This window comes from Panulirus ornatus, chromosome 1 (genome assembly GCF_036320965.1).
Source record: "Panulirus ornatus isolate Po-2019 chromosome 1, ASM3632096v1, whole genome shotgun sequence".
In the NCBI taxonomy this organism is placed as follows: domain Eukaryota; kingdom Metazoa; phylum Arthropoda; class Malacostraca; order Decapoda; family Palinuridae; genus Panulirus; species Panulirus ornatus.
Window position 1 is genome coordinate 21,881,659 of NC_092224.1, and position 23,821 is coordinate 21,905,479.

At 40.6% G+C, this 23,821-nt stretch overlaps 1 protein-coding gene and 1 non-coding gene across 3 annotated transcripts in view; both read right to left on the reverse strand.

The window, feature by feature from the left end:
- Window positions 1-23,821, reverse strand: part of Spred (Sprouty-related protein with EVH-1 domain) — a 215,361-nt gene that overhangs the window by 183,315 nt on the left and 8,225 nt on the right. The window lies entirely within an intron of this gene.
- Window positions 6,464-6,536, reverse strand: TRNAR-CCU (transfer RNA arginine (anticodon CCU)). Its single transcript has one exon. It is a non-coding gene; the product is annotated as a tRNA-Arg (tRNA).

Genomic DNA, 23,821 nt, shown 5'->3' on the forward strand with positions numbered 1-23,821 from the left:
AAAAGGGGAGGGAGCGGGGGGCTGGAAATTCTCCCCTCTCGTTTTTTTTTTTTAATTTTCCAAAAGAAGGAACAGAGAAGGGGGCCAGGTGAGGATATTCCCTCAAAGGCCCAGTCCTCTGTTCTTAACGCTACCTCGCTAACGCGGGATATGGCGAATCGTATGAAAAAAAGAAAAGAAAGATATATATATATATATATATATATATATATATATATATATATATATATGCAGGCAGACGCGCTCGTTCAAGTATGATAATAATATAAAAAACACATATGTAGCCTGGAAACTACCGATTACCATTATTTGCAGCTGCCGGAGGATGACGCTTCATTTTTTGTTCAAAAGACTATATTTGTCTCAGCAGACAGAGGTATGGGTGAAGGGTGGAGCTGAGGGTGGGTGGTGTAGACAAGCAAATTCATACAGGAGGGTAACAGGTGGGTCCAGAGATACAGTGGTTTATCATCATGTCGGAAGGGAAGAAAATTTATCATAGGCTTAAAGTGCATCTGGGAGCAGGATTTACAATAAACAGATGACAGCGATGTTGATGGCAACAAGAAGGTAGGTAAAAATACATCACATACAAGGTACAGAATGTACTTGCACTTGGAAACAATACAAAGAAAATCCAAGGTCAGTTCTGATTGGTTGTCAAAAAGGAATATGCAACTGACGTCACCCGGACACACCCCCATCTCGACTGACTGGCTACAGATTGAGAACGAGAAACATGTGAGAGATGCTGACGCCACAGTCCAGAGATGACTGATATCAGATACGTAGAGTACAACTAGCAGGATACAAAGTGATACTAACGGTTACAGATGGAAAAGTGAACTACGGGAGTGCCTATGTATGCTCTAGGACCCAAGATGTTTCTCCTTCCATCGTATGAGGCTGGAGTCATGGTTCATGGTGTTACTATAGCACAAGGTATAGAGAGCTACAATATTGGCAATATACAGGAGAATCTGAACCTATTCCCTTGGCCTATCATAGCAGTCACATTACACTGCCTGGTACAATGTCAACGTTTTCCATACTGGTGTTCCTTGAACCAGAGATCATAGTACCTAATGCTACAACAACCAGGTATTTTACCATGTCTCTCCAGGCGGGTCACTTACACAAGGACGACGCGGACTGTGGGTCTGGTCAGACAAGTCTGCTGGGAGGGACACGGAGCAGAAAAGAAACATTTTCAGCACAGTTATCAAAGTGTACCAACATGGTCAAGACATTTATGTCAAATATGTAAGTACATATATAAAAACTGGGTATCTAGGGTATTATTAAAGACTTCAGTAAACAGGCAAATGACAAAAGGAACAGGTTCTAAGAGTGTTGCAAGAGCTGATTTCGAGTCAGTATTACAACATAAACTCGATTTGTACTTTACAACTTTGTGTCATGAAGATATTACACCGTTCACAGTGGGTGAAGCTGAACCAAGAGCTAAGTTTTTCTTGCTAAGGTTAAGAGTGGATGACACTGTTTAGCACTTGTAGACCGCGTCTGCCGCACCCGTACCAGCCTTACTGTTGGCCAGTAAGGATTCATCAGTACATGTAAAAAGCGTATTGTTACGCATGTTACAAACCCTATCCATTTGTTTACAGATGACTCCTTGTAAGATACGAGGAGTGACCCGATCAGGGTGACAATGAAAAATGATCAGTCCTAAGAAGTGGGATGTTTCAGGGTTTCAAAGATACAGGTACGGGATCTGTTGGTAGTAGATCTGGTGGATAGAAGAAATTTTTCTTGTGCCGCAGTTGAGCCATCTACGGTGGCCTGGTAGATATGATCGGGTCAGTTCAATACATGGAATCGGGATTACCAGCAACGTGTAGAGGATGCTGAGCGAAGTTAGAGGCAGATGTTGGGTTTGAGATAAACGTGGTTTAAAGTTACCCGTGAGGCCGATGATATAGTCTGGGACTGGATGATGAAGTACAAGCTAATTCTCATATTTACTCCCTTCATCCACATAGGACAGCGTCACATTAGTTTCAACCTTGTACTGAACAACAGAACAGGAGCGATGGTGTGGATGAAAAGTTTGGCAGAGGATTATAGATCGCTCTTACAGCCCGTGAGAGCACGGAGAAGACATAGCCAACACTCAGTCTGGTTGAAGGCCAGGCACCAAAGTCTGTGGATCTCTAACGGTAACAGTATCAATGATTAATAAAAAAAAAAAAAAAACTAGTGGATGACAACGGTGAAGAACGAGTGTGAGCAAGACTACAGCGACCCTGGACAGCGGGTTTGCGTGGGTGAGCGACAGTCTAAAGCAAGTAAACAGTGGTGGTATAAGGCCAAGTTAAACGCTGCACCTACCAACACCATCCCTTTTTTGTACACACTGTTGCTAGTACGGCCCTTCACGCTTAAAGAATAATACAATGCTTATTGCAAGGAAAGAATATTTGATAAAAGATCACTAAAGACGAACAACTTAAATTCTTGGATCTCCCAAGATTTTGATATTAACAATTTATTCAAACAGAAATAAGAAATGAAAAGGCTGAAATATGTTAACGATATTTTCTATTTGAATATCTTGGCAGAACTCGATGCTCTTGGTGGCCGATATGTTGACCCGGCTGGTGTCGTGCTGCCATCTATTGAGCGCGGGCGGATGTAGCAACCGCCTCCCACTTTTACCTATCATGTCTTCCTCTCTGATCCACACACACACACACACACACACACACAGCATTGTCCCCCTAAAACTATTATCTTAAGTAAGATGTATCATTTTCTTCTTTCTGCTATTTGGTCCGTTTAACAACGACGAATAAATACAAATATATAACTAGAGAACCTATGTATTTTTGTACCATTATTTATGTAACTGTGTGTGTGTGTGTGTGTGTGTGTGTAATTACCCATTCTGTAATTCACTGGGAGTGAGTTTTACACTCGTGGGGTCCTGTCTCTTGAACAGTCTTCACTATCAAACATCTTTTTGGACTTTTCTGTGCTGTCAACAATTACTATATTTTCATTTTGTTTATCCCTTTCATTCACCACTCACACTATAAAAGCACTTCTTTCCATCTAATTTCTTGTATAATTTCATGTAACGGCTTCTGGTTGCTCTGTCCCTAGTCTTTGGAAACACTACACTACCATCATCATCATAAGTGATTTAAGAAAGTTGTGATACAATCATCTCTCGCTCTTCTCTCTTCTATAGTAAGCAAATTCTCCCAATAACTCACATATCTTAATTCTGACACCTTCTTCACAGCCTTCTTCTGGACCTTTCCTGTCAGAGTTTCTTCTTTAGGTTAGGTGAGGTGAGCAACCTAAGAAACATATTCTGATCTAGGCCTGATGTAGTGTATGAATAGCTTGTTGAATACTTCATCATCCATATACTGAAATGGTACTCTAACATCAGGAAGGAGACAGTCTGTTTCTTTTTCTGTTTTAATGTATGACTCCGGCGGCAGGTTCAGGACGATGGTAACTTCAAAAGTCTCTCTCATGCACACATTCCTGCAACATGATTTCAGTGTGTTTGAATACATATGGTTGGAGAATATGACTTGAGAAATAAGGAGGTACCTACGAGACGTACCCATGGGTTCACCTGGGACTGATTTCAACCCCATGTCAATTCTTCATGTAAATGTTTCTGTAGCTGATCCATGCATGTTTCTTTTTCCTGCAGACAGCATACTGAGTGGTTGCTCTAGCTCTATGGCTGGTCTTTCATTCAATTTTTCTTGATCTATAGTTGGGATGTTCCGTGGTAATCTTGAACATACAGGGACTCTATCTTCCATCTTGACAAGCTTCCAGGTTCAATATATGTTCCTTCATACCATCAAGTTGTTGCCTCCCGTAGATCATAATGCATTTTTCTCTTCTACTTGCCAGGCTGTACAGTTCTAGTTCGCTCAGCTTTGCCTGGAGGTCTATACGTTCCATCCCTCCATCATCCTCGTAAAATGCTTCTGATTTCTCCCCTAGTGTTTATCTATAGTTGTTTAGATAGTGCCTACGCGACACAAAAGTATTCAGTTTTGCTTCTGTATACATTAATCACTATCATCAATAGTTTTCTGTCTTTTGTGGTCTAAATCATGTCACAGAGTACTTGATTTGATGATGTTATCACCTCAATATGTTCTCTGAATTCTGGTCTCGCATTTATGATTACACCCAAATTTTTCCCAAGTTTCATTTAGTGTGACTTGTTTTGTTGGGCCTCATTAGGTTTCGCTGGTGTACTCTTCCTTGTTCCATTACTTGATCGGTCAAATTTATCTTCCGTTAAATTCCATCGGGTTCACATCTTCCCATTTGTAGATCGTGTCTATTTCATTCATGCGTCTCCTTTTGGTCAGCTTTTGACATAATCATTTTGCTCTTGTCATGAACGAAGCTATCTACTATACTTTCTCCTAATTCGCTGTGGTAGTCTAATATTATCACAGATTATCAAAGCTAACACAGCATCCTGGGGGCACACCACATCCAACTTCTGATATGGTTAAGTTTGCTACTATTTTCAACCTTCTGTGAGTTAGAAACATTTTGATCCATCTTCATATCATAATGTTCTATTTAGCTACTCATATGGCAATATTCTTTGGCGTATTTTGTCAAATCGCTTTGCAAAATCAAGGAAAGATGTTCACTCTCCTTCTTGCGCTACGATTTCATGTACTATTGTAATGACATGGCTTACTCCTCAATGTTGGCTCTCGTTTATGTAGCTATTCTTGAGTTCTGATATATATATATATATATATATATATATATATATATATATATATATATATATATATATATATATTTCATTTATTTATTTTATTATACTTTGTCGCTGTCTCCCGCGTTTGCGAGGTAGCGCAAGGAAACAGACGAAAGAAATGGCCCAACCCACCCCCATACACATGTATATACATACGTCCACACACGCAAATATACACACCTACACAGCTTTCCATGGTTTACCCCAGACGCTTCACATGCCTTGATTCAATCCACTGACAGCACGTCAACCCCGGTATACCACATCGCTCCAATTCACTCTATTCCTTGCCCTCCTTTCACCCTCCTGCATGTTCAGGCCCCGATCACACAAAATCTTTTTCACTCCATCTTTCCACCTCCAATTTGGTCTCCCTCTTCTCCTCGTTCCCTCCACCTCCGACACATATATCCTCTTGGTCAATCTTTCCTCACTCATTCTCTCCATGTGCCCAAACCACTTCAAAACACCCTCTTCTGCTCTCTCAACCACGCTCTTTTTATTTCCACACATCTCTCTTACCCTTACGTTACTCACTCGATCAAACCACCTCACACCACACATTGTCCTCAAACATCTCGTTTCCAGCACATCCATCCTCCTGCGCACAACTCTATCCATAGCCCACGCCTCGCAACCATATATATATATATATATATATATATATATATATATATATATATAGTTTCGGTGCATTGCACATGGCAGCTAGAGAATGGATGTGAGCGACTGTGTCCTTTCTTCGTTTGTTCCTGAAACTAGTAGTCCTCGCTGTCACGGGAAACGGCGATCAAAATTGTGTCAATAAGGTATTTGCTTGCAACCTTCTTGAGTCTCGATTTTACATACGTTGTTTTGTTGATGTCTTGCAATTTTTTCTGAAATTAGGATTTTTGTTTTGACAACCCTTGGTTTCACTGTCTGCCTTTGTCTTCCTGAGAAATATATGGGTGGGACACCATACCGGACATGAGAGAGAGAGAGAGAGAGAGAGAGAGAGAGAGAGAGAGAGAGAGAGAGAGAGAGAGAGAGAGAGAGAGAGAGAGAATCAGACAGCTACAAATGAACAGCAGAATATGAAAGAAAAATTAAAGTGGAGGAGCTATCATAAACTGCAGCTGCGTACGGTTAAGGCAGCAGCGGAGACAGCGCTCGTGATGTACAGCTCTGATTAAACACAAACAGCTGCTATGTAGTTTGTTCTAGTAATGATCGACCAACATTTAAACTTACATTCCCAAATATCCTTATATATTCCATCAGATATAAACAAGCAAACTGGTAAGTTATCGCTCTGAATGTGTTATCATCACGGTACGATACTTTCCCTTGCAGAGTATAGCACGCTTGCTGCAGGATGTTTCCAAGTTTGGAATTAAATTTTATCAAAATAAATACAAGGTTAACATCTGAAAACAAAATGTAACATAAAGATATACAATAAAAAGACAGTTCTATCCAAGCATTCTACAAAAAAATGCGGCTATGAATTTTGTTCACTTAATGGTGTGTCACGAACACAAAGATAACTGCCAGACGCAAGATTAACTGCATGGTCTAACGAATCAATATTCCTAGACCCCTCACACCAAATTGCTAAGGTTTTAATCGAAGTATAAATCCAACTGTATTGTTTCGTTCATGTTTCATGTCAGCGATTAGAAGCAAAAGCCGTTCCCGTACCCCCGGTGGGACTCGAACCCACAATCCCTGGCTTAGGAGGCCAATGCCTTATCCATTAGGCCACGGAGGCTGATTTTCCTCAAACTGTTACAAAGAATTATATATATATATATATATATATATATATATATATATATATATATATATATATATATATATATATACACACACACACACGTTATGAAGCCGTAACGGTGAACCATGACGAGCATCGTACGATATACGATAATCCACAAACAGACGACGATACCGTCACTCATGCAAATATCTTAATATGATGTTCGTCTGCAATGATTTTGAAAGGAGAATAACAGTCTGGAGGCTTCTGTCTCTCCAAATTTACTAGTTATTAGTTACTGTGGCATCGCGCAAATTATATACTCATACTTGGACATGAAGACAAATCTATCTACGCACACGATGGCTTTGATGGCATAAGTCAAGAAAATATTTCCTTACTCAATCTTTATTCTTAAACTAAAAAGTCATTAACTTGTATTTCAAATTATAATCTTGAACAGAATGCGGGAGAATGCTTGGTTTTGAGGGTCTCAACTGCTAGGAGCTCCATGTGTTCAAAGGAACAGCAACGTGCTACAATTAATACTCCTAATCTATTGATAAATCAATTTCTCTTGCGCGTATTCCTTTGAGTTTTTGTAGGTGGATTAATATCTTTACTTACACAAAAAATATTTGATCAAAGGAAACAGAACAGAAAATAAGTGGAAACAAGACAAGAAGAAGGGAAGATGACTAAAGGAGTTATAAAACCAGTCTCATCTACATTATGAACCAAATACATCTGGACAGCATTAATTGTGCGTCACCTGCAATCACTAATTAAACAACAGTTTTAGCGTGCGGCAACTTTACTCAGCATAGAAAGCAATTATGGAGCAGGAAGTTTCTGGTTATGAAACAGTGATGAAAGTGTTTACTACTGATGTGGAGTGATGTCTTACTAAACAAGAAATTGTCATGGTAAATTAAATATCCACCGTAACCAACCTGACGTAAACCTTAAACCCTGACGTTAACCTTACCTAATATTAGCCTAGCAAGCATAGAAAGTTAGTGTTGCAAACACAGTTACCTAATTCATCAAGCACAATCTGCCTAACCCTATAATTTGCAATGATTAGGATAAAGGCAATTTTACTGGTAACTCGTAACTAACCTAACATGTAGAGCACTACATTGAACCATGAGAGTCACTGTGGACTTGTCCACACTCAATAACCCAAGATGTGAGATGCATACCTGGATGCACCATACGGGAATGTCTGGCAGCTATCACCTGGTGCATTTCCGCCATGTCATTTCCCTCTTCTTAATTTGTTCCAGCAACTCATGAAAACTTTGATAATTTTCCCTCAAGGATCTTGATTTCAGCAAGCAAGGCTTCAGTATTTGATAGAATTTCAACTGTTATAAAATGCATAAAAACATAGCATCAGTAACATTTCAGTAACACGAAACACTTGTGTGCATCAATAACTGCTACTGTACAGGTGGCATTGCTCCTGGCACCAGGACCTTGTGTTACAGAATATGACACTATACTCCCGGCATCACTACCAGCCTGAAGCACGCTATTATCAAGGCTTATGTTAACATTTTCAGTACATCTTGTACACTGTTGTATCCAGCCTATGTAATCACGGGCCATTTTACCGATTTACTGTGCATTTCAGATTTGAAATCGCCTTCAGTTCTTTTAAAGGCCTGTCTAATCTTAATCCTGCCTGGTAACATATTTTTCCTACAACTAGTCAAGCTCATCAACCTCAATCCTAAGTTCGAGACAAACAGCAGCTCTTGAAACAATGATCTCTTAACTACTCACTCATATATAAGAGCGCCTAACACCAGCTCTTTGTTCGTTTCAATGTCTTCATATCCCCTCCAAATCTAATCTCATGTTGGAGTCTTAATGTTGAGTTTTTGAGCCTCTGCCTGTGTTTCCCTAAGCAGAATACAATCAAGTTTTATTTTCCGACGTAATAATCATTTATCAGTAGATCTACAAAATACACTTAGCCATTTACAATCACAAACCTTTAACCGAAGTATTGAAGTCTATGCCTTTGAGATGTTTACACTTTATCAGCTGCTTCGCTGGTTTGCCAGACGCACGATCAATAAGAGCCTTTAATGATTTCAAGCCTAGCCAGAATACACTGTGGGAGAAATTCGATTGCAACTACTCTTTGTATCGATTTTTATAGATGGAATATCATAATCTGAGGTATAAGACTCCTATTTGATGGCACAAACTTTTTTTCCCCTGGGACACTGCTGGAGAGCGATCATGCATACAGACGAACGCACCTACAGAAACACTAAGGTTTAAGTGATTGAGCCCCAGAGTAGGGCAACTCAAATGGTAAAACCCAGCTAAGAAAGCTGAACTACAGTGAAAGGTTTAGGGCATCAAAAATGACCCTCAATCTAGCAGAAACGACAGAAGTATCTCAATCAAATGTAGGATGCAGACAGGGACTAGTTAATGCAGTGCAGTGATAACTGAAGGCCATGACATGACAGAGACAAGTAACTTTATAAAAACGACTTGAAACAGTACTGCGTAGTGTAAGGGTGGTGGCTGACTGGAAAATGATTACTGACGAAGCTGCAGATGCTGACGGTAAACACATGTTTAAAGAGATACCTGATTAAATCTATCAGGAGGCTCAAGAGATCACGAGCGTAATCCCTTTTGATAGACTATTCGGTGATTACGCACGGCTAATTACACGCTTGATCCATGGTACAAAAACGGCAAACACTTACAGAAACTAACACTGATTCTTTGTAGATTTCGTCGGCGCACAACTAAATCCTAAAATTACTGGTGTTATTAATACATACATACATACATATATATATATATATATATATATATATATATATATATATATATATATATATATATATATATATATATATAAGAAATATCCATTGTCGAACGTTGGTCTCCATAATAACGAACTGAGAGAAATAAAGTTCGATCATCTGAATCAAAAAATCATTGGTGAATATTTTCATCATACCAATATTTCCTGGAACTCGTCCGGCAATAATAATACTCATCGGCTTATGAATTCAGAGGAAGTCAGACGCTCCGCTCCTCCATTATATAGTTAAAATTCTTTTGATCCTTGGTTCTAAAAAAGGTCCATAGAGAAAATAAGGACTATTACGACATGGTCTCTCTCTCGTATACATCTTTCGTCATCCATTTACAGTTTGCGACTACAACTGACTATAACAACACATATATTACCATTACAGGAAAACGTGCACACAAACGATGAAATATTACAAAGGAAGAGACCATTACGTAATCTTTGTATTATACTAACAATAACCTTTCCTGTATCACGGAAAACATTGTAAAACGCCTCTATTCAAATTAGCATCGCTGTAGCCAGACTGATGGGTAAACTGTATTGGAAAATCAAGAAAAATGAGCCGATTTGCTAAAGCAGTTTTTGTCATCTGCCTAGATTGTCGAAAAACATCCGACAAGCTTCCGCATCAAAGGCTACTTACAAAAGCTAAGTCACATGGCAATGATGGGGTTGTACTTCGGTGGAGAAGAAATTAATTGCCTGGTCATATATAGAGTTGTGTTTGATGGTCAAACTTCAGAATGGTTAGACGTAACAAGTGGTGTTCTCTTTTTCATATATACTAACAATACTGATATTGGGCGGCATTGTAAGATACTGAAATTCACGGATGAAACAAAGCTGGAAAAATAGATCTACGTCAGCAGCTTCAGACAGACGGACAGACTGACTGACTGAGCTCATAGGTAGTAAATAAATTTTGATACCGATAAGTAATTTTTTTTTATATATATATATATCGGTAACGCAAAGCAAAAGGTAAGCTACACCACCAATTTTGATGAACTGCAAAATGCAATTATGGAAAAAGACCTGAGCGTAATAATCTCTGGTGACCAAAAACCAAGCGGTGCACAGACACAGTGGAAAAAGCGAACAAACTTCTTGGATTCATAGATAATAGATAGGCCCTTCGAATTTAGGTCCTGTGAAAACATCCTTCCTATTAACAGTTCACTGGCACGACCCAGTCTTGAATAGTGTCACCCTACCTAGAAAAAAGGCAGACGATGGAGAGAGTGCAGCGTCAAGGTACGAAGATGATTCCTAATTTGAGAAACAAATCCTATGAGACCGATTAAAAGACTTGATCCTATTTAGTGTATTGTAAAGCTATAACACTCTCACAATATTACTGACGAAACCCTTGATAATACTTCTGTTATGACAAAAACACTTCAAAGTATACCACGCATTTCACTATGTATGCCTGACAGAGAGACTTCTCTAATGCCTCATACGTCTGGCAGTTGAGCAACCCATGCTTATAACGCAAGCGGCTAACTCAAACAACGTTACACTAAGCGAGTTCTACGTATATAATTCTAATTAGAAAATTATGTTCTTATTGTTGATCATAAAAACATAGTTATTGATGCGTTCTAGAATCTCTGAGAATATCCCACGGACAAGGTGTATAATGGATCTCAAGACCGCCAGTGTGAAAAGGATGTAGGTGGCACACCACTCAAGCCATATTTTCTTCCTTTACTTCCCGTGTGACTTTACGATCATGTGGACCATGGCTCGCAGGGGTGCCACTCCTTCAAGGGTGTGTTGCCGTCGCAGGCGCCTTCAAACGCTGTGTTTCTGCTCCCTGACCTCGTCTCTGTGGTGCCTGGTTGGTCTTCGGAGTACAGGGTGTTTCGCTGAGGTTATACTAGCCACACATCCACCATTATGGAGGCCAACCAAACAACGTCTGACAGAAAAAAGAAGTACTACCAGAGCTTTCAACTGGACGCAAAAGGAATGATAAAAAATGTGAAACAAGAGAAGGTATAGATCGGTAGTTTACATGTTTTCCATCAAGTTATCCCAACATCGTCAGCTGACTTGCATAGGCCACACCAGACAGCAAGAAAGAACCGAGCACTTACGGTGGACAGTAATTTTGTTTGTGGTTGGGTGAGAGAACTAAAAGTTTATGCGAGACATTAGGAAAATGTTATACTTGGACGGGTAAGTATCATTTAAATAATCTTTTAGCTTTCATAATAGCTTCGGTGTATCGTATGGAGATTTTAATTTGATTTAATCATGGCACACTTATTTTGTTTGAGGTGAATTCAATGTAAAATTCATATAATTGACTAGAGAAAGGACTTCAGGTGGATAATGGCAAAGATTTCAATCGTTACCTTGGTTAGTGAACTAGATTATAACTTGATTCTAATCATACATTTCTTTCCTCCCTTTTTCTCATCATAAAATCAAGAAGTATTCAAATTTTGATGTTTTGTACGACAATTCGATATTATACCAAACACAAATTGAGAAACTGTCTGTGTCATTTGATGTTTGTTACCCCTACCCACTCAAACTATAATATTTCAGCAAGAGCAAGAAATATCAGAGAAAAAAAAAGACGATATTAAGGAAATGATCTGAACAAACTCGGTGAGGTGCTGCTGACAAGTCAGAGATCCTGGTCTGCTAAGTGCTGATATCCATAGTTCTCTCCGTTTCGTCGATAATTCACTCGCCTCCGCACCCTCATTTTCAGCTGCTTTTGGAATTCGAAAGAAACTCTTTACCATTTCTCAGTTCGATCGATTTGGACACCTAAATACAGCACGAAAGTTTACCATGGCTGCCTCTGGTTTCCGTCACACACACAAACACTCCACGCTCAGGTTGTTCTCCATAATGGCGAATAGAGAGCGCGAGACGTCACACGAGAACACCCAATATCCTTCCCTGCAACCTGCTAGAGGGTTGTGTTACCAAGTCTTGGTTATGGAGGCTAGAATCATCCACTGGTTCGTAACCTGGGAGCCAGTTATGGAGTTCCGTGTGGAACACATACCAGATAGCTTTCTTGATATTCCGAAATCTGGGTAGCGGGAGAGATATAGAGGAAGGACCTCCAACTCTGTGTCCTTACTTGAGTGAAATGGTCACTTGTCAGCTCAGTGCCCACCTCCCAGCGAATTCTCGGTGTAAGATCAGTAAACGTAAAGGTGAGGTCCAAATTTTCTCCAAGGGTGTGTGTTCGTTCTCCAGTAAGTAGCAGGGTAATTTCTAGATCATCCGTGACTAAGTTCACTTCGTGATTACTATTTGGGTTTGGCTTATGAGCCAATCTGATGGTGGGCATTGAAGTCCCAAAGAATAAACAAAGGTTATTATGTTGCAATGGACAAGATGTCAACATCTTTCAAGCGTTAATCAGATAGTGTGTACACGTTCCAGACCAACAGGTGGTCGTCTGCCAGTTGGAGTCAAACAGCTTGTGCCTATATCCCGTGTCCACATGGCATCGTGTCCACATCTCCACTGGCAATGATTACTTTAACCCAAATCTTACTGCCGTGTGAGGCAAGCCCCTTCGGTGCGATAGTGTTCACGTCTAGCCGTATTTTCATTTTAGGGACAAATGTCTACCTTTTTGGATATGGTCGCTGCTTGTACAGAGTACCTTTTGTTGGACATCCCTTGGACACTCTACTGAAATGATGCACGGGTATCAAGTTGGGTCAGCCATGCTGAGAGTGTTAATTGTGAGGGTGTTAATTTCATTATGGCGGGATCCTGGAAGATTTCCATGGATTGTTGACTGACGGGAGTCAGAGGCGGTGGCCATCCATTCTAAAGGTCAAGGTCACGTAACTGCTCGATTACCTGACCTTTGATCTGAAAGGCCACGTAAAAATACACAAGGTCAATTTCAGGTGCTTGCTGAAACAATTACAGTGAAGCAGATGCCTCATGCTGGTCATGAGAGTGACTTCACCACATCGTCATGTCGCTGTCAGTGAACTCGAGCAGAATTTTGCAGAGTGACAGTGGAAACTGTTGCTACAAGAGTCTTAACCCTGGTGGAGCTTAGCCTCCTACTGCTTTTTTATCATATGTATTTTCTTTGTTTACTTTCTACTGGGACATCACCTATCCTTACAACCCTACCATCATCCACTGGGACATCACTTATCCTTACAACCCTATCATCATCCACTGGGACATCACTTATCCTTACAACCCTATCATCATCCAATGGGACATCACTTATCCTTACAACCCTATCATCATCCACTGGGACATCACTTATCCTTACAACCCTATCATCATCCACTGGGACATCACTTATCCTTACAACCCTATCATCATCCACTATGGACATCACCTAGCCTTACAACCCTATCATCATCCACTGGGACATCACCTATCCTTACAACCCTATCATCATTCACTATGGACATCACTTATCCTTACAACCCTATCATCATCCACTATGGACCTCACCTAGCCTTACAACCCTATCATCATCCACTGGGACATCACCTATCCTTATATCCCTATCATCATCCACTGGGACATCACTTATCCTTACAGCCCTATCATCATCCACTATGGACATCACCTAGCCTTACAACCCTACCATTATCCACTGGGACATCACCTATCCTTATATCCCTATCATCATCCACTGGGACATCACTTATCCTTACAGCCCTATCATCATCCACTATGGACATCACCTAGCCTTACAACCCTACCATTATCCACTGGGACATCACCTATCCTTACAACCCTATCATCATCCACTGGGACATCACCTATCCTTACAACCCTATCATCATCCAATTGGACATCACTTATCCTTACAACCCTATCATCATCCACTATGGACATCACCTAGCCTTATAACCCTATCATCATCCACTGGGACATCACCTATCCTTATATCCCTATCATCATCCACTGGGACATCACCTAGCCGTACAGCCGTATAAGTCAATTGTACCGTCCTCTCCTCACATGGACGAGCACCCATCATTGTACTTTTTGACTTGTGGTCTCGCCCAGTGGACGTGGCAGGCTTCCTGAGCGCTGCGGGAGTCTCTTAAGGATAAAAGAGACTCATAGATCGAGGTTGGTTAAGATATCTTCTTTGTTTATTTAGCTACAGAAGAATCGGGATCAGCTACTTTAATTACATGAACCATTACAGCACACACACACACACACACACACACACACACACGTCTGCTAATGTTCTTCACATCATAAGCATAAGAAATCACATGCGGGGAAACGTGAGACATCACTGAAAGATTACTAAATCCAGTATATCATTCCAACGAAAATGAAAACTCAGAATCGATTTTAATAGACTAAGCGCAATGTAGCCTTTCCACTTATTTTTCACACCCTGGGGATATTAAGCCCCAATGACTGCAGAATGATCACTGACGATAAGGTGATGTGGATATGTTAATGATTTCCCAGAACTCTGCAGATATTCGCTTTAGTCGGATTCGAACCAGCAACGTGGCGAATGCAGCGTATACGATACCCTTGTCCACTGTACCAACCAGGTATCCCAGGTGAGGACGTGTGACTAGCCTTGTACCTCCTAGTTTAAGACAGTTTACTATTACCATTGAGCGTTACGAAAAGACACTTGAGCATGATGGTACGATCCTTCACCACGATAGTACGACCCTTCACCACGATAGTACGACCCTTCACCACGATTGTACGATCCTTTCACCACGACTATATGACCCTTCACCACGACTATACGACCCTTCACCACGATTGTACGACCCTTCACCGCGACGGTACGACCCTAGGATATGACAGTTTGACCTTTAAGCTAATCCTCAAAGGTTAGGTCTCAGATCATGGCATTAAACGCAAGGGTCGTAACGTTGTTCTCAAGGGTCGTAGCCTCGTTCCCAGGGGGAATTCCGTTGTTCTCAAGGATCTTAGTGTCATACTCAAGGATCGCACCGTCGGCCTCCAAGATCGCACAGTCGTACTCAAAGATCCTACCGTTGTTCACAAGGATCGCACCGTCGTACTCAAGAGTCGTACCGTCGTACCCAAGGGTCGTACCGTTGTACTCAAGGGTCGTAACGTCGTTCTGAAGAATTCGAGGTTAAATCAATTAACTGTGGGTATAAAGACGTACGCTCATGATACCAAAGTATTTGCTTGAAATTCGAATCGGCTATCGAGCTCTCGTCAATTGTTAAAAAACGTATCTATATGATAATAATAATAATAATAATAATAATAATAATAATAATAATAATAATAAACAGAATTGCGCTATACTGAAAAAAATAACTATGAAGAGAGAATAAAAATATGTTCCATAACTATGAGTCCGTATTTTTACCGTGCATTGAAGTTTTTGAAACAATTCTAAAACAGGAAAATGAAAGAAAAATAGAACCGTTTGGTACAGAGCCAATTCCCCTGCCACCATCACCACATAAACCTGTTAGAGGGGAACTTTCCCCGATAAGTCAGGGTGTTTCATTACTGGTAAAGGTGATTAACGCAGGGGAAAGAGAGATTCTGCCTGTGTATGTATTCACACACGGTATATATATATATATATATATATATATATATATATATATATATATATATATATATATATAGGCAAGGTTATGCGGTTTAGCAGTGTAGACGCGTATCTTAGATTGGGTGTGAGCTTGAACGGAGAAAGTCTGGAATGAACTGTTTACGACACCTGGCAGTAAACATGGCAACAAATGGAACTATGGCACCGGAAGTGAGTGATAGGGTGGGTGAGGAAGCAAAGGTTCTGGGAGCTCTGAAGAATGTTTGGAAAGAGAGGTCGTTACCTGGGAGGGCATATATATATATATATATATATATATATATATATATATATATATATATATATATATATATATATATACATATATTGCCCCTATTTTACGGGAAAGTTGAATACCGTCCACAACAAATGACTGAGCTTTAGGGGAAAAATAAAATCTGTGGAAAGTAATAAAGAAGAGGTTTTCAACTCCTTATTAGAAAGGCAAGAGCCAACCATATTGAAACACATGGAGAAGAAATACAGCATCCAGAAGCGAAATTCCCAAAATGAAGTGGCAGTCAGGTAAACAAAATTTCCTTTACGATAGCCTGAGGCACAATGAGGCGGTTGCTAGTCTCAGCGACCAGGTGTACGACAATTTCATCCTGAGAGCGTCATATGCTTATATCCACAATAAACCTTATACAATTTTTGCGAACAGTTGGTTTATACTGTAGGCAGCGTGTCCAGTGTTTATCGGCTTTACTTCAGTCTTTTTGTATGAGTACAGTTGATTCTATGGCCTCTGGTAGCTGCATTCATTATGCTGTTGTTTTCTAGGTACCATCTTAATCTAATCATTATTCTCTCAAATATTTTTTCTGATAATTCTTAAGAAGGAAAGGGATTTAGCAATTCCTTTGCTCATTCTCTGGAATTCCTGGGTTGATATTATTGTTACCGAGGTTTAAATCTCAGGCGAGCGTTCCCCGTATTCGATCAAATTGAGCAAAGCTATGTTGGATTACATGGGGCTAGGCTATGTTGATTGTGGTAACACGATATTACACCAGTCTCCCCTCAATAATAGGGTTCGTCTTTGAAAAGGAAAAAAAAAAGCAAAGCTTCTCAGAGCTTCTTTTTGATTCGCAAGCTACAAGGTGCACCTGTTACCGACGGGCGAATTAAATTGCCTAGGTTTAGAGAATTCTGCTCTATGCCACAACAGTGTATACACCGAACCATCTCCCTTGGCTTTACAGAATGTTTTGAACAAATTACGATCTTTCGTCCAGTTATTCGAACTTTCTTATTGAAATAAATTTAATTGCGATGAAAGTACAATCTATATTTATGCATAAAAAATCAATTGAGAGGGTTTGTTTCCACACACTACGCGGTGTTCCAAATTCACATTTTAAAATATCGATTTCTTGCTGGGTTATTACTTTTCATTATCGCTACTTCCATTTCCTCTAATCAGCATTCAAGATTACAAGTAAACAATATTTTTTTCACCAGTGATCCATAACGATTTTAGTGTTTCTTCCAAACTATCCCAGTCGTGCAAAACATTTTACGCTCCTACAACAATCATCTTTGGCCTTCGTAACTAAAGTAGAATTCTACCATAACTGAAAAACCTACTGAAAAAAAAAAAAATATCCTTCCCTACTGCGCTGTAGTTTGAGAACAACGGAAAAGGTTTGGAGGTCTTCGAGGGTAAATTATTATTGGGTTTCAGATTAAATGGCAAGAGTGGCGCTGCCTGCAGGGTGAAATACTATTATTAACTGTCGACGTCATGGTGTGTTGGTCATACGTGGCCACGGGGGAAAAGTAACATTTCCTAGGCTAGGTCATACGAGGGGCAGAGCTATTTGAGGCAAATATGGGTCGGGGTATATTATAAGCCACAGGATACACGGTTGTTTTCTCATGAGGCTAGCCTGCACCACAGTCTACAGGTGTTTGTTATATATATATATATATATATATATATATATATATATATATATATATATATATATATATATATATATATTGAATCAAGGCATGTGAAGCGTCTGGGGTGAACCATGGAAAGCTGTGTAGGTATGTATATTTGCGTGTGTGGACGTATGTATATAAATGTGTATGGGGGTGGGTTGGGCCATTTCTTTCGTCTGTTTCCTTGCGCTACCTCGCAAACACGGGAGACAGCGACAAAGCAAAAAAAAAAAAAAAAAAAAAAAAAAAAATATATATATATATATATATATATATATATATATATATATATATATTCCTATGAGTCCACGGAGAAAATGAAACACGATAAGTTCCCAAGTGCACTTTCGTGTAATAATCACATCATCAGGAGAGACACAAGATTTTTTATACGAAAGTGCACTTGGGAACTTGTCGCGTTTCATTTTCCCCGTGGTCTCAGGGATATACCTAATAATGCGCAAAATTGTTATCCTTTCCAATATATATATATATATATATATATATATATATATATATATATATATATATATATATATATATATATATATATATAAAACACAACTACTTAACGATTACAAATGCTTGGGATACATTAAACTATATGGGAGTGGGCTATGTTGGGTTAACTATGGCTACGCTGTGTCGGGCTATGTGCTATTTGGCTAAATAAAAAGCTGGGTCACATTAATCACTAAAGGTCTGCGCCCTGCTGGGCTATATGGAACCAGTTTATACTGGGTTGTATAGGATAGGGCCATGCTCATTTCCATGGGACTGGACTATATCAGGCAATATATGAGGTGGGATTGGAAATTTCTCGCTACATATGGTGGTAGTTTACCTCATGACAAGTGAGACTGTGCTCTGTTAGGCTGGGCTACTGGGAACGTACGAGGGTACTAGGCCATGTTTGGTACGTGGGACCGGGGTATGTGAAAGCCCTTGGGGCTGTGTTGTCTAGGACAGTATGGGGCTCGTTTATATAGGACTACACGGGGCTGAGCAATATTCGATCAAATTGAGCAAAGCTATGTTGGATTACATGGGGGTTAAGCTATGTTGGACTACATGTGGCTTAGAATTGTTGACATACACCTGACAGGAGTTATTCCGGACTACATACCGTAGTTGAACTAGGCTAAACAAGTTCAGACTATTATCACCTCAAACACATATGCCTGCTGTTATTACGGGAAATTATTAGCGTCAAACGTTCGTGATAACATTGACAAGTAGCAATTACAGCACATCTCAACCGACTGCTGCGTTGGCCGACGTGTGTAATGGTTGAGATGTAGACTGTAACTCTGCCACCCCGTGACCAAAATAAAAGCCCCAAACGTTTATGCTTAGTAAATCAACCCGGCGGTGGCGTAGAGGTACTTCCCATTGGACCGTATTGGCTTTAATGGTCAAGTGTGAATCACTATGACAAACCCAGTGTAGTGGGGTCAGTCGGGCGCTGGGAGAAGTCAGGAGATCATGTAGGTAAACCAAAACACGATCCTTTGTGTGTGTGTGCGTCAGCCACCCCCTCAGACCAGCCCGTGTCTATAAGCGGACTACTTGCATTATACACGCCTGATTATCGTGTGGAGAGGCCTCCAGGGGAGCGCCTCGGGCGGGCTCTAGGACCTGTTATGTTCCTACCTTCCTTCCTTAGTCACGGCGCGTGCGTGCGCTCTAATATACTGACGTCAACGCATAATTATCAGGACACATTACACCTACTTCGAGCGCTCCCGCGCGTTCACAAAGGGTAATTATTTCCCTATGAATTAAGAGACATTTGGTTCATGTTTCCTTTGGGATTTATGTAATAGGTTGTCAAAAAATGATATTGGAAAAAAGGAACCAACAGAAAGCGTTAGCGGTAGGCAGGCTGAGCGGGTGCGAGGTTGAGGCCAGACGTGTTGGGAGAAGGAAGCAAATGTTATAACCATTACAAGGAATTTGAAAGCAGCGTCATATTTCAGGGAATTAGGAGGGACGGGAAAGAAAGACACCGGGCAATGACTAATAATATTAGGTTCCTGGTAAAAGAAAAAAAAAAAAAAACGAAATCAAGAATGAGCCGAGTCTCGCTCTTGTTGCGGGCTATTTAGTTAAGCATAGAAACAGGGAATATTTTGATAGAAGCAAAAAATAAGAGGAGGCCGTGTCACCAAGGGTTACGCAGGAAGACTTGATACGAAAGGCTGGGTATAGGTAGGGGCACTATAAAGGGAAGTGTGGCGGTGTTACAATGAAGCACAAACATCGTGGTTCAAGGTAGATAAATGAATATCCTAAGCAAGTATATGGTGCTCACTAAGAAGCAAAAGGATAACCAAAGGAAGGTTGTGCTGGTGGGGCTCCTTGTATAGGATCTGTAATTTTAAGAAGAAACTTAGCTTAGTCCAAAGTAGATGATGGACCAAAGAGATAGATTATACAGATCTATGGGATAACTTTAGCAATGATAAAGGCCAGTTTCGTAGGGGCAGCGTGCTCTAAAAGGATTAGAATAGAAAAGGATTAGAATATATCGAAGTTATAGATAAGACAACCAAAATACAGGCGTATACAGACCCCAAAACTATGCGAAGAATAGGATGATACTATTGATATGAAGGATTAAACCTAGCACAGTATAAAGGAAGCCATGAATGCAGATTTCAACAATCCTTTCGTTAACTGGGATTTCATCACAGGTGACCACGTAGTCAACAGACGTTCATTTAAACCAAATGATTCATGATCCAAAATGAGAAAAGAATATCTAAGATCAGGTTCATATTACGTAGAGGAACCTTGTTAACTTCTGCGAGGGTGAAAATTCAAGTGATTTTGATGAACGCTGTTTGGTAAAACGCGTCGGGATATTAGTTCCGTAACCTGGTTCAAGCATTTAGGTGTAGATGCAATTGAAAATGAGATACCTTTGAAAATAAGGTATTTCTCCTTAAGAGGTAATATTCCCAGAAATAAAAGAGAAATGATGAAAAGAAATACCAAGATGGATGTCTAAAGATATGAAAGAGTTAACTAGAACGTACAAGAGATATGAATAAGAGGACTGAATTAGGTGAAACTCCACAGGTTCATGTTAAGCACTGCTCGTCCACAGACGACATTACAGAGAGATTAGAGGAAGCAACGTCTGCCACAAATCATCCCTGCTCCTCCTCGACGCCTCAGCAAGGACACAACCACTTGCGCGATGGTAACGCACAACCTCCGTCTCTTACGGAGCCAGGGATATCACCCACCGATCAAAGGCAGATAACTCCCAATCCATCTTCTCCGAGACCAGAGCCAAACCTTCCACCAGCTACGTTCGGACACACAACACTGACGGGTGGAGGTCGTGTGGAATGGTCTACATGAACGCCATCGTCCAGCCACACTCCACTGATGGTAAACCAGCCCAACTAGCGTCTCAGCCGCTAGCGGCAGCATACAAGACGACGTTCCAAGTATGGACGACCGTGATCGATCGGATCACATTGGACTCAACAAGAGGTAAGACTAAGCCCCCAGACGGAAGGTTGACAGACCTCAGGGAACAGAAATCAAAGAACATTCGCCGTTGCACTGCTACAAGCCACAGCTTTCTATGAAGATGTTAGGATCAGAATCACAGACTACCAACATTCCAACTCTACAACACGTAAGGGAAAATGTGAACACTGGCATTCCATCAAGCCAGCTTGTGATGGTGGAAGAGATCACAAACACAAAGCTTATTATGGGGGAGAACAGAAAGCTAATAAACACGGAGAAATGCTTGTAAACATCTTTATCTAAGGAAGCATAAATATCGTTAGTCGTGGAATTTAAGCGAAACATTCCCTCGACTGTTTCGACACGCATTCACAGGGTCGCTTTTATAGCTTCTGTCGGTATGTCGTATGTTAACAATCCTGTTAAAGTATAAGTATTTTGTCCCACTCGAGTTAAAACGTCTTCCTGCTATTTTGTATCCATTACTGCAAGTCAGATCCGACGGATTTAGTCTTAAGCAGCTATTCAGATCAGGATCGTCGAACCTTCAGTATTTTCGAATACCTGTATTGAATCACCTCAGCCATCAGTTTTCTAACCTCGGGAAACTTATTGTCGACTAAGTGTTTCTTGTCGGCTCCATTTCTCATCCCGGGATCCACTCTGTCTCTTACTCCTGTGTACTTTTTATTTGATATTCATTTTTCCAGCACGGTAACCTAAGGAGCACAGTATTAAAGGTGGGAACGCACCAGCAAACTGTAATGAGAGTGGATTAGTTCCTTGAACTTTGATTCGAATGCCGTTCCTCTGAAGCCGACTATTTTGAATCCTTTTTTTCTTTTTTCCCCGCCGTTTCCACCAACTTACCTCTTGTCTTCGTCATCGATGATGTAACACTTAAACCTTTTTCCTCATTTACGCTACACAGCTCAGCAGAATCCGTGCCATAGCATAGCTTTTGTTTTTACTACAAGTGTGCAAACTTTTCACCTGTCGATATTAGAAGTGATTAGTCACTCGTGGGCCCAATATTAAAGTTTCTCAAAGTCAGCTTCCTGCTGTACACGTTCAATTGTTGATGTTGCATCGCTTCCCAAGTACCGAAAAGAAGAAGAAGAAAAAAGCAAACGAACCGTCATACGACGCAGACTTATGTTACGCCAAGACCCGGCAATCGTAAAAAAAGAAAAAACATGTCGTTTCCTTAATTTTCATCATTACTGCAATTTTGTTTGCATATTATCCGTCACCGTAGCTCAATCGTGTAGCCACTACCGCTTCACCCAGCCTGGTTAAGGCAGCCACCCCATCACGTGCCACACTCGCCACAGAATGCGTCTTAGGTTTCGGTGAACGGTATTACGTTTCTCCTGCAACACTATTCCAGTCGACGACTAATATATCGACCGCCCTGGAAAGCCAACTTCTCTTCGGGGCGGGATGCTCAATATTGCTGGAATCGTCCCTCCCTCCTCATCACCTCTACAGCATCCCTAGACATCCTCACATCAGCACTGCCTGACATCATTCCCTCCAGCACTGTAGCAGGTGACTGAGTCAACTGCATCACTTGACACATATATCTCATTCGTGTTTCATTACACTCTTTAGCACAGCACTTGATGAATAACCCTGGCGTTTCAGTTACCCTAAACAAACGAAGTGAGTACACCATTACATTACGCCGAGGGATATCCATTCCCCTGATGCGCACTTTTCGATCTCTCGATTCAAGAGAAAAAATTGTTCTTCGTATTCTAAGACATTGCCTTTTTAATGTTATTTTTTTTTCAACGTCATCTCGAACAATTACCTTAGACAGGAAACTAAAGCAAGTCTATATTTTGTTCTCGGAATTACATAAGAGTTGCAAATATGTCCTGGGAACCGCCTGATTGAAGCAGTTCCGACCCCTCTGTCTCGACATTCAGGGCCCGAGTTAGTGACACGCCTGGACAAAGCAGTCACGAAACACAAGACACGATGTATGAGTGTGTGTGTGTGTGTGTGTGTGTGTGTGTGTGTGAGAGAGAGAGAGAGAGAGAGAGAGAGAGAGAGAGAGAGAGAGAGAGAGAGAGAGAGAGAGAGAGAGAGATAGATAGATAGATAGATAGATAGATAGATAGATAGATAGATAGAGAGAGAGAGAGAGAGAGAGAGAGAGAGAGAGAGAGAGAGAGAGAGAGAGAGAGAGAGAAAGAGTGTGTACCGAGCCCTCATTCTCGAGTGTCGAGACAGACACTGTACACCGTCAACAAAGAGCATCGCGGGACTTAAGACGTGTCCCAAGAATTTTCACCCTCGACTACGCCATTTCTAGTTCCTCGTCCAAATATGTCTTGGTGATGTTAAAACTTTCATCCTGGTCTGTAAGTTCGCAGGTTCCTGAGCATACAGTAAGTGATTCATATAATGAAAAAGCAAAATTCGATA